This window comes from Phyllostomus discolor, chromosome 7 (genome assembly GCF_004126475.2).
Source record: "Phyllostomus discolor isolate MPI-MPIP mPhyDis1 chromosome 7, mPhyDis1.pri.v3, whole genome shotgun sequence".
NCBI classification, from domain to species: domain Eukaryota; kingdom Metazoa; phylum Chordata; class Mammalia; order Chiroptera; family Phyllostomidae; genus Phyllostomus; species Phyllostomus discolor.
In genome coordinates, this window is record NC_040909.2 from 48,858,171 (window position 1) to 48,869,072 (window position 10,902).

The window sequence follows — 10,902 nt, forward strand, 5'->3', positions numbered from 1 at the left end:
ATTAATTTAGAACTAGTACTGCAAACATCAACTATTAACCAAGGTTGGGTGAACAGACTGATTCACCTTTGCGTAAATCCAGTGACAGGCCAGCTCTATTGATGGAAAGGAACTCAAAATCAGGACTATCCAGGCGGGATTCACGTGACATTTGTATTTTGCATAGGCTGTAATGAAGGAGATGTGGGGAAGTTGAAAGTATCTACATAAACAGGATTGCCGAGACCACCTGCAAGCTCTTTAACGTTAATTTCACAGCATCCATTTGAACAATGGGCCTGGCACAGATAACTCATAACAGCAGGTCTTAGCATCAACTTCTGACTATAGCTAGGAAAAGTAAGAAAACTACAGTTTTGGGGTTTTTTTTTCTTTAATTCTAACACTTTGACTTCTCACTATGTGAGACAGGATAGGAGGCATCAAGCCGAAGTGCAATGGGGTGCCACCGGAAGGGTCATAAGCAGAGGAGCTGTGTGGGATATTCTCTGCGTTTCTCCAGATGCAGCTTCTGCCCTTCTCCACCATGCTCTGCACCCCAGGAAGTGACCTCCACACAGTTTATCCAATGGGCCCTCTTGCTGTCTACATTTGAGTTGGGTTCAGTCAATGGGAAGTATCAGCAGGTTAGCGAAACAGAAGAGGGAGAAATGGAGTTATTCATTCTTTATTCATGTATTTATCCTACAGGAGGCCACAATTCCTAGCAGGTAGCTCTTTCCTACAACCACTGGTCTTGCCAGGGTCTGGCAATTGATTCTTCTACTTGCCCCTTCATATCCTACTGGCTGAAGAAGAAAAGGCTTAAGGATAGTGAGAGTAGATTTCAGATTAGGTGAGGACTATTCTGTGCCCAGGAGGGAGAGTGTGGTGATTTGGTCCAGGGTGTACAGTGTAGAGAAGTAGATAGATTTTGAAAATATTGAGGAGATAAACTGTATGCAGTACATGGTTGTAGAGTGAACTTGAGGGTGATGGAGAAAACTCCTAGGTGGGCAGTCTAAGAAATCTGATGAACAATGGGCCATTTGCAGTTGTAAGAGCACTTGGATTCAGTAATCTCTCTGATAGAAACTCACTTTGATAGTTTCTCCACTGGGAATGGAGGTTGATAAAGACCCTACATTTGTTTGTGCCATTCGCAATGAGACTTCAGAGGAAGCAGCAGCCAGGACCTCGGAAGGAGAGAGTTTCAGAGGATGCAGCTCTGTGTGATTGAAAGGGCCATTTCCATATCATGTGTTTGAGTAGAAGTTCATTTCTAAAAACCTAATTTTCATCTGCAGAAAAGCCACATACTGTTTTTCTTATAATACCTAATGAAGACAGATTAGACAAAGCAACTTAAAAATTTTCTTTTTACTTCTTCTAGCTCTCTAAGTACTAGAAAAATTGAATGTTAGATTTATAATTACTTTATTTTGTTTGAGAGAGAAAGGAAAAATTCATACACAAAGAACATTTTCATAAATCATGTCTATGATTAAAAAAAGATGGTTTGAATAGACACAACTGTACTTTATTCTGCATCTGTTTCACATACACAAATGTGTCAGGTTTACATAAACCACACTGATACAGATGAAAAATAAGGGAAGAACAAGATAAAAATAGCTCTTATGGTATCAGTAACATCTTTTATTATTATAATATATGATACCATTGCCATCAATCACACTCTTACATTACATTGGCTAGTGACCTCAGCCCCATGAAGGAAGAGTTAGCCAACATCCAGGAATTAATTCTTTCAGCTTAAAAAAAAATCTCCAGTATCATATGTTTGGATTTCTGGTGACAATTTCAAAGATAGTGAAATGAAACAATCTTATCCCCAAGTGTTGTTCAGAGCCTGATTTGAGAGGTGTTCCTTTCACATGATACTGTCCCAGGGAAGGAGTGGTGAAGGGAAGCTGTCAATCTGCCCTTTTCTGTTGCTACTATAGATAGATCATCATAGAGGTAACCATCCAACCAGACACCAGTAGCTTCCCAGGCCTGAAAGGTAACACCACTTTTGCCAATTTGTACGTTTATCAGCCCTTCTCCTACTGTCCCTCACTAGAGGAGCAAACATGCAGCTGAATGACTCAACTCATTTTTTCCCTCAACTAAAACATTTAGTTTTCATACTATAATTATAAAAATTGCTAAGGTCTCAAGGGAGGACTTTTTAAAATGCATGTAAACTTAACCTTAGTTTATTAAAGCACAGCTTTTATTCTCTCACACTTGAGTTATTTAAATATCTCCTAATGTTTTAGCTTTACTTTTTGTACCCTCATCAACTTTAACCTTGTTTATTGATTTTTAAGCAGACAACTTATTGTTCTGTCAGAGGCAATTCTATTGCTCTGTAATGCAGTTACCCCAAATATAATATTTTACCAATTTTAATCTTCAAATATTGAGGTTGCTTAAAATTCTACTTTCACCATGATATCCTATTTTAAAGCATTCAGATTTTGTACATATAAATCAGTGGATCTTTTTTTTTCATTCGGTAAAGGTAACTTAAGCATGTATAGATTGTTCTCTGTGTCCCTCTGTTTAGGTGTTACATTTTATTTTTTGAGTTTGTGTTTGTTCATTGCCCAGTGCATTTTCAGGACAGTATGTCAAGTCTCCCAGACAAAAGATGAGCATTTGGAACCCTTTGTTCCTGGTTGGTCCCATCACCTCTAAGCTTATCATGCCTGCCTGGTAAGAAAGACAATCCCATGGAGAAATACATGGGAATAAAAACAAGAAGTCTCCTTCTGGAGAATGCTCTTATTTATTCCTGTTATCCTGCAGCCTCAGAGGGGATGTCCTTATCCCCTATAATAACAAACTCAAAAGACAGTCACTGGCCTGGCTTCCTATCAGTGCATAAGCACTCCTTCCTCATGCTGCATTTGTAAATCACAAGTGCTCTCTGGGAGGCCAGATGACAAGTTCTTGGGAGTAGGGGCTGTGTGCTTGTCTTCTTTAAGGCTCTTCCCTCATGACTGAATAAAAATATTTGGTGGGCAAAGACAACATACAGGTGCAGAAAATAAACCCTCTTTTGCAACCCAGACCTCATTGTTTGGTATGAGTTTTGATACATACAAGAAGGAACATGATAAAAAAATATTTGGTGGTTAACTGGTAGAGTTTCTATCTTGTTTTTTCCACCCTTTGATACTTGTCTACCCATGGAAAATTTAGATAGTAAATACAAATGAAATGAAAAATTAACTCTGAATCCCATCACCCACTGACAGTTATTAGCAGATTAGTGTATTTCATTCCTGTCTTTTTCAAGGCATAAACTGCTTTTATTGTATTACTTTAACATAGCTGTGGTTATACTCCATGTACGATCTTATATCCTTAATTTTCTCATCAGGAACATTTTTACACAATAAAATATAGCAAAAATAAATTCTTCTTCTATACCATAGTATATCTGTATGTATTTAGTTACATGGTGCTGAATTTGAGTTCACAACTACACTATTTGTTTCTGCCATACCAAGGAGAGATCTCAGTTCACAATGTAGCAAGACAGACCGATGGATTAAGGAGTTAAACCAATTTCTTCAGCCTGTTTCCTACTTCTTTCACCTACCACTGACCCAATGCTCACCTGAGAAAACAGAACATATTCAGTATTAGAACATACTTTGTCTTTCAGTTCCCCAGACATACAATATTCCTCATTCTCTAGCGTCCAGGCATTTCACATTCTCTTCCCTCTGTTAGAAATTCTCTTCTCCCTCCTGACCCACATACACCCCAGACCAAATAAAATCTGACAATTCCTGCTCAACCTTCAGGTCTTAAGTAAATTATCGCTCCCTCTAAAATGGAGATGAATGCTTTCCCGTGTACTTTCTCGGCACCATGTACTGTCTACATTAATATTTTACACACTGATCATAGTGGATGGTATTCCAGTCTTCCCCGCCAGGTTAGAACATCCAAGAAGACAAAGACCATGTTTTGCTTTCTCACCATCGTATTTTTAGCATAGTGCTTCTACATGGTGGGCATTCAATAATGTTTATGAATGAATCAATACATGAAAGCACATAACTAAAACAACAGAGGGGATCTGAAAGATCTTCATGCTTCTTGTTTCTCCAAGATGGCAGTAATTTGATTACATGTAATCTACCAGTTTCTTCTTCTCAACACTTTACCCTAAATTTCCATTTATGAAATGTTCTTTTCATTTTCTCAGGTCATGTAGATTAAATAAGGCTGATTCTATCCCTCACTTTCACAACTGAAAAGAAGACCCAAGCCCTGGCTGGCGTAGCCCAGTAGATTGAGCATGGACTGCAAAACAAAGGGTCACTGGTTCGATTTCTAGTCAGGGCACATGCCTGTGTTGAGGGCCAGGTCCACAGTGGGAGCCACATGAGGGGCAACCACACATTGATGTTTCTCTCCCTCTCTTACTCTCTCCCTTCCCCTTTCTCTAAAAATAAATAATCTTTAAAAGAAAGAAAGAAAGAAAGAAAGACCCAAGTCAAGTGAAAGAAAATGAGCCTTGAAATTTTGGGGGGATTACTCGGGCTACTGAATTGGTAGAATGAGGCCCGGCAAGGTTGATATCCATCTTACTTTCATGTGGGAAGCTTCTACTTGGGGATAAAGACAATACAAAGAAGGGCAGAGCCGAGTAGTGGAGAGATACAGATCAATAATTACTTTGTTTCAGCATGTTATTCCAGGTTTATTTAAGGCAATGTTGTCCTCAAACTTGATCTTTTCAGTTACTTTTGTAACTCTAGGTTGTAAAACCCATTTTGTTTAGCTCAGTTAGAATTGAATTTTTATCACTTAAAATCACCTCTCATATCACTTTATTCCATTATATGCAGTGTGTGGGGGTGCAGGAGTGTCAGAAACAGGAGCCTGCTAAAGAGTCCTTCCTAGACACCTCCCCAGCCATTGCTTCTTCTTTTCTGCAAAGCCAGGTGGAAATTGATCACTTGGCATCTAGACCCATGATGACCCACTTCCGAAGAAATTCCACCATCAGATGGTCTCTTGTCTCATAACAATAAGGCCTCAGAGGCATGAAAAATATGGACTCATCCTGATGAAAAGGGTTACCCTGTATCAGAACTCATGACTATGTATCAGGATAATGACTCTGCTATGAAAAAACATTTACAGGCGGCCCTTTCAAAATCACAAAATCTACTTTGCCAGACATTCCTGGTCAGGGAGGGAACCTACAAATTTCTTTCCTACAGGGCTTTTACATTCTTTCAGTTCAGAAATGTAATGCTTACAAAATTTTAATTTCATCCCCAAATTCTTAAATGCCTGTGCTGCAGACACACTGGGTTGATTCCTAAAGGGCAGCACTGATCCATCCTTAAGAGCTTAGGCACCTCCAGGTAAAGTTGCTGCCTCTGTTAAAACCATGGATGTTGTACTTGGATGTACTTGGAACCCCTGGGAAAGGATTATAAAAGTCAGTAAATAAATAACCACACCTTAATTTCATAGACCCACAATGATGTACTTGCAGAAGGACACCTACATAAGAAATTAGAAAAAAAAATACTTTCTGATTTAGCTCAATACTTAGCTCAAGGTTTAGCAGACTACTTAGCTCAATCCAAAAGTGTACCATAAATATAGTGACATGCTTTTGCATATATACACACACATATACACAGAGAATTCTTTAAGCAAAGAACAGAAAATGGCAAAATGAACTTTGTTGGTCTGGTTATATTTACCAAAGTTCTTACAGAAATACAAGTGTGCCTATCACAAATAGATCTGCATTGAGATTTGTTGAGCGAGAGGGGAAAAGAACATACAAGTAGTTACTGACTGAATGACAGTTGGCAGGTCCAGTCAAGGACACATTATGGATAGACTTGGCAATGCCACCAGTGAAAAGGGCAAGGTTAAATGTTGCCTTCCTTGAGCATCACAGGTTAACATTGATGGCAATGAGTTTAACTTGTTAAATAGGGTCTTACTCTTTGTACTGACTGGATATGTGAATAATAAAGCAACATGGACTTGAATAGGTAAACTCACTATAAGTCTCAAAATTGACCATGGCCTAGAATAATTGTCACTCCCTGCATGTTTTCACTTGCAACCATTTCCACTGGCTAATGCCTAAATAAAGGAGAACAAATATCTGACACCTAATTGTTTTCTGAGCACATAGTAGATATTTCTAATCAATCAACCCCTATTTTTCTCCATGGCTGTCTCAGATTATTTCTCAACATGGTATTCTGGAGAGCCACTGAGAATCAACTTGAGTTGGCCTTCAGGGTAGACCCATTCTGTCTCTCTGCTCTACATGGATTTCCTTTTCTATCATGGTAATAGTCATTTGTTATTTTTTCCTCCCCAGCATCTACTCTTCCTTCTTATAACATTCTAACTTTCATTTGAGGACCTACTTCTCTTCTACTCCTAATTTATTGGCAGCCAGAGACAGACTCAAAACCTAGATTCAGAGTAGAGCACATTACCAGTTGGCTCCCTCCATTTCCCTGACCACAGAGACTGGTTGAGGGGGTGCACAAGTCAAGCCACTCAGGCCAAGATTCCTGGATTATTGTTGAGCTAGTGGGAAAGCTGACTCTCACTTTCAACTTGTTGTAATCATGGGAGTTTAGAATAGTGAAGCAAGCAATGAGGATACCGAGAACATAATCAGTATTGCAGTAGGCAGAGCAAACAGATGGAAAGGAGAAAACTCCAAAATAGCATTTAAGGTCCTAGGTCTAAGCGTACTTGAAGTCAGATACTCCTTGATTTAGTGGTTATCAGTAAAAATTCCTTTTTTGTTTTTGTTTAAACTGGAGTTGAGTGTTCTGCTCCTAGCAACCAAGAGAATATGACTTATACAACACAAATCCTGGCACATTCCTCAAACTCTTGAATGCAGTGGATCTTGGGAAGAGACTCTTCAGGTTTGCCACTTTGCCAACATTACCTTGACCTGGTTGAGGGCTGCAGTTTGTCCTCTAGAACTGGGAAACGCACTAGCTAATGCAACAAAAGTCTTGGCACCACAGAATTTGATAGAGCTTTAAAGAACCTAGGGAGCACCTAAGCATTGAAGGGCCTGGACTTTCTCTTCATCCTCCTTGCCATGTGAATGTCTCCAGTCACTGAATGCTTACCACCTTCCAAAAAAAGTCATTTCCAAATCTGCTACCTCTGACTATTCAAAATTCTTCAGTACTAAACCCTTTGGGAGAGAGCAGAGAGCTAAGCCTGAACTCTATATTCTAATCCACACCCTTCAGCAAGTAATGTTGGCTCACTTATTTGTTCATTCATTCATTTCTTTGTACAGTCAGTAAATATTTTTCAATGGTTTCCATGTGTCAGTGTGAACAAAACAGATAAAGCCCCTGACTCATGGAGCTTATACTCTAAAAGAGAAGAGAGTCAATAAAAAATAAGCCTGATGAAAATAAATTATGTGGAACATTAGAAGGTGTTCACTATTTTTTTATTAAAAAATAGAACTGATTAAGGGCAATCAAGGGCTCAGTTTTACCATCATACACAGGGTGGTCAAGGTGGGCCTACCTGGCAATGGAACACTGAACTCTTAATTCAAAGAAGGCAAGGAGTGACCCATGCCAAACGTTAGGGGTCCTGTGACCAGTTAATTAAAATGAGTTCCCAAGTTCTTGAACTTTTGAACTAGTTCCTCTGCTTCCAACCTTCAGTATTTGTGGATACTTTGGGGCCATATCTACACACAGACCAAGTTCAACTAAATTTCTTTAATTTTTATGTTTATTTTAAAAGTGTTTAGTGTGGTGAAGAGTGGAGGCCTGTCAGATTTTGGCAGCAGGAAGTCGAGGAGTAGTGTTGGTGGGAGACAGGCCAACCTCACAGTTTGTCTGTGTATCTCTCTGCTGAGAAAATGCATGTCCACCTCAAACTAAAATGTCTAGGAAACTGAGTCAGTGCTAAAGGACTCTGACAAATGAGGAGTCTCAGCAACACCTGACAGGAATTTTCTTTAAAAGCAAAAAACAGAAAAACAAAAGCAAAAAACAGCAGTTGGAGATGCTGCCTTTGTCAGGCTAGGGAAGTCCTGGACCTGGGGTGGGGCCATGGTGGGGAGGGGTGGCGAGGAGGGGAGGAGGTGGGGTGGTACAGCCTTGTAGGCTCGCCAGAGAGGGGCTTATGCGAATGGGAAGCTTTTCCTGTGTGTATCTGGGCTTCCTTCTCCCTGATCTGTCCACCCACTGGCCCTCTGACTTTAAGATTGATGTGCTGGTGTCACACTTACCCTAGACACTTTGAGGAAAACATAAAATAAATTCAAGGATTTGGAAGAGAAGGACCAGTCATTAGTTATTGTGAGGAAAGTCAGAAACAGAGAGGCACAACTGCCACAGGTTCAAGGTCCACCTTGAGGCTAGAGCCCAAATCCTTGCCAAAGTTGTGGGGCCACCTGCAGGAGCCTATTTCCAGAGGTGGCTGTTTAGGGCTTCCCACTGAGAAGTCAGGGTGCTGACTTCACCCTCCCAAGTGAAAAGATAGATAAGAGGAGATTTATTATAGGAATTGTGATTCTGGAGGCTAAGTGCTCTGCTTTCTGCCAGCTAGAGACCCAGGAAAGCTAGTGGTATAATTCTGTACAAAACCAAAGGCCTGAGAATCCAGGGGCTGATGGTGTAAGCCCCAGTCTCAGTCTGAAGGCCAGAAAACAAGGAACGCAGATCTCCAAGGGCAGGAGAAAATGGGTGTTTTGGCTCAAATTAAAAAAGCAAACCTACCTTTTCTCTACCTTTTTGTTCTATTCAAGCCCTCGGGGAATTTCTTGATGCCCACCTATCTTGGTAGGAGTGAGCTTTATTTAATTTACCCATTCCAATGCTAATCTCTTCCAGAAACACCCTCACAGACACCCCAGAAATAATGTTTTCCCAGCTCTCTGGTTGTCCCATAGCCCAGCCAGGTCAACACATAAAACTTACCATCACAATAATTAACCTTAACAAAATTCCTAATAACTGGGTTCATGTGGTCCCTTGATTAGAATCTAGGGATGGCTTGATTAAAATATACCAGGACTCTCTAAGTCATGGTTTGATTAAGTTAAGAAATTGATAAGACCAGAGGAGGGATGAGTTCAGGCATGGCTGGTTCCAAATGCTCAGAAAGTATCACTAGGACCTGTTATTTCTCAATTTATCTGCACTACTCCCTCTGTGGGGTTCCACTGTCACACAGACTTTATCCCCATGGCAACAAGATGGCCACTACAGCTTCTGCTGCCATCACAGTAGGTTCTAGCTCAATGGGAAGGAAGATGTGCCTCTTTTCTGACATTCCCAACAGAAGTCTCAGTGTGTTCCTGAATGAATCATAAGCCATTCTAATCACTGGGCTACAGGAGTATGAAAACATGCTGGCAAGGGGCTCATCACTGCTGCTGGAGGGGGTGATGAACAAAGGAAGGTGGATTATGCCAACCAAAACCACAATGACCTCTTAAGAGTAAAATCAGTGTTGCTCACTCAACAAAGGCTTGAGCCTGAAGAATCAAAAATGTAACAGCAATTGTCACTGGGAGTGATAAAATAAGCCTGGCTCTGACTGGTAGAGTGACCCTGGGCAGGGAACCTGTCCTCTCTAAAGACCTCCAAAGTTCTGTGCAACTCAGAATGTGTTCCCCTATGGAGGCCTTCAACAATTGCTTCAAACATCTACTCCAAGACAGTTTTTCAATTACAGACCAAAACACAGCAAAAGAACAAAAATGGGACAAGGGTCAACAGAACTGGACTGCTGTTTTATGTCTTTCTGGAAGTTACAAAACAAACCACCAAATCACTTCAGATAATCTACTTGGTTTACAAATTTCATGGTAGTAGAAACTGCTCATTTGAGTAGTTTCAGATTAATGCCCTTTAACACCAAAAGAGTACTGTGCCAAAGAGAGCAGCCTGAAGAAAAAGTCCTCCAACACTGGACAAAGATGGACAGGAGAGAGACTAACATGCTTACTGGGCCAGACAGGCTTGTCTTTTCCCCAGGGAGAAAAATCATTTTCTAGTGGTCATAGGGCGGAGTATAGAACTGTTATCAATATTATGATAAAATTATATTCTTTGTTGCAAGCATGAAGCCTGTAATTATTGATTTCATCCTCTGATGTGACCAATTACAGATACACATATTGGTAGTAACTCAGTTGGGCTGTTGGCCTTACCTACCAAAGAGTTGTTGGCTAGTAATACTTGGGTGTCTATTGGGAAAGTAGGATAAGCATAAAATGGTGTGGCATGTGGTCCATCGAGGTGGTAATTAATTGTATTACCAAGCAGAGTCTGTATTTCTCTCAGTAAGCCTATTGTCTCTAGATCTAACACTGGACAGACCTGATCTTCATCTAGAGAATGACTTTGCTTTTTATAGTAAAGCCTATGATTTCTACCAATGGAGGCACATTACTCAACAATTAAAGGTGGCAAAATGTGGCTGCATTTGAACCAGAGCTTGGAGCCAAAGAGGGAATTAATAAAATGGAAGACAGGAAAGTATTCCAAATGTAGCCCGAAGATAAAAAGGTGAATGATAAGCACATGAAATTAAGAGACATAGAAGATGGGATGTAGGAGACCATTCCGTTTGACATGGGCCCAGCTCCCACTCGGAGATGCACAAGACCCACGCCCACAGATAGGTTCTCCCATGGGGAATCAGCCCTGCAATGTGCCTAGGCTGCTTTGAGTCTTGCTCTTGCTAAAAAACTCCCTCACCCTGAATTGAGGTCATTTACTGCAAAGTAACTTCCTAAAATCCATGCTAAAGCTTCCAAGGATGAGTGTAGCGGGTTCAACCACTTTTGCCTTTTCATTTGCAAATATCCCTCTTCTGTGATGTGATTGGCTTCTTTGTTTTCTGTAA

At 40.4% G+C, this 10,902-nt stretch overlaps 1 non-coding gene across 1 annotated transcript; it reads left to right on the forward strand.

Annotated features, from left to right (window-relative positions):
* Window positions 1–2,974: 2,974 nt before the first annotated feature.
* LOC114502201 lies at window positions 2,975–3,106 on the forward strand. The gene has a single exon (XR_003685048.1). It is a non-coding gene; the product is annotated as a small nucleolar RNA SNORA40 (small nucleolar RNA).
* Window positions 3,107–10,902: the final 7,796 nt, after the last annotated feature.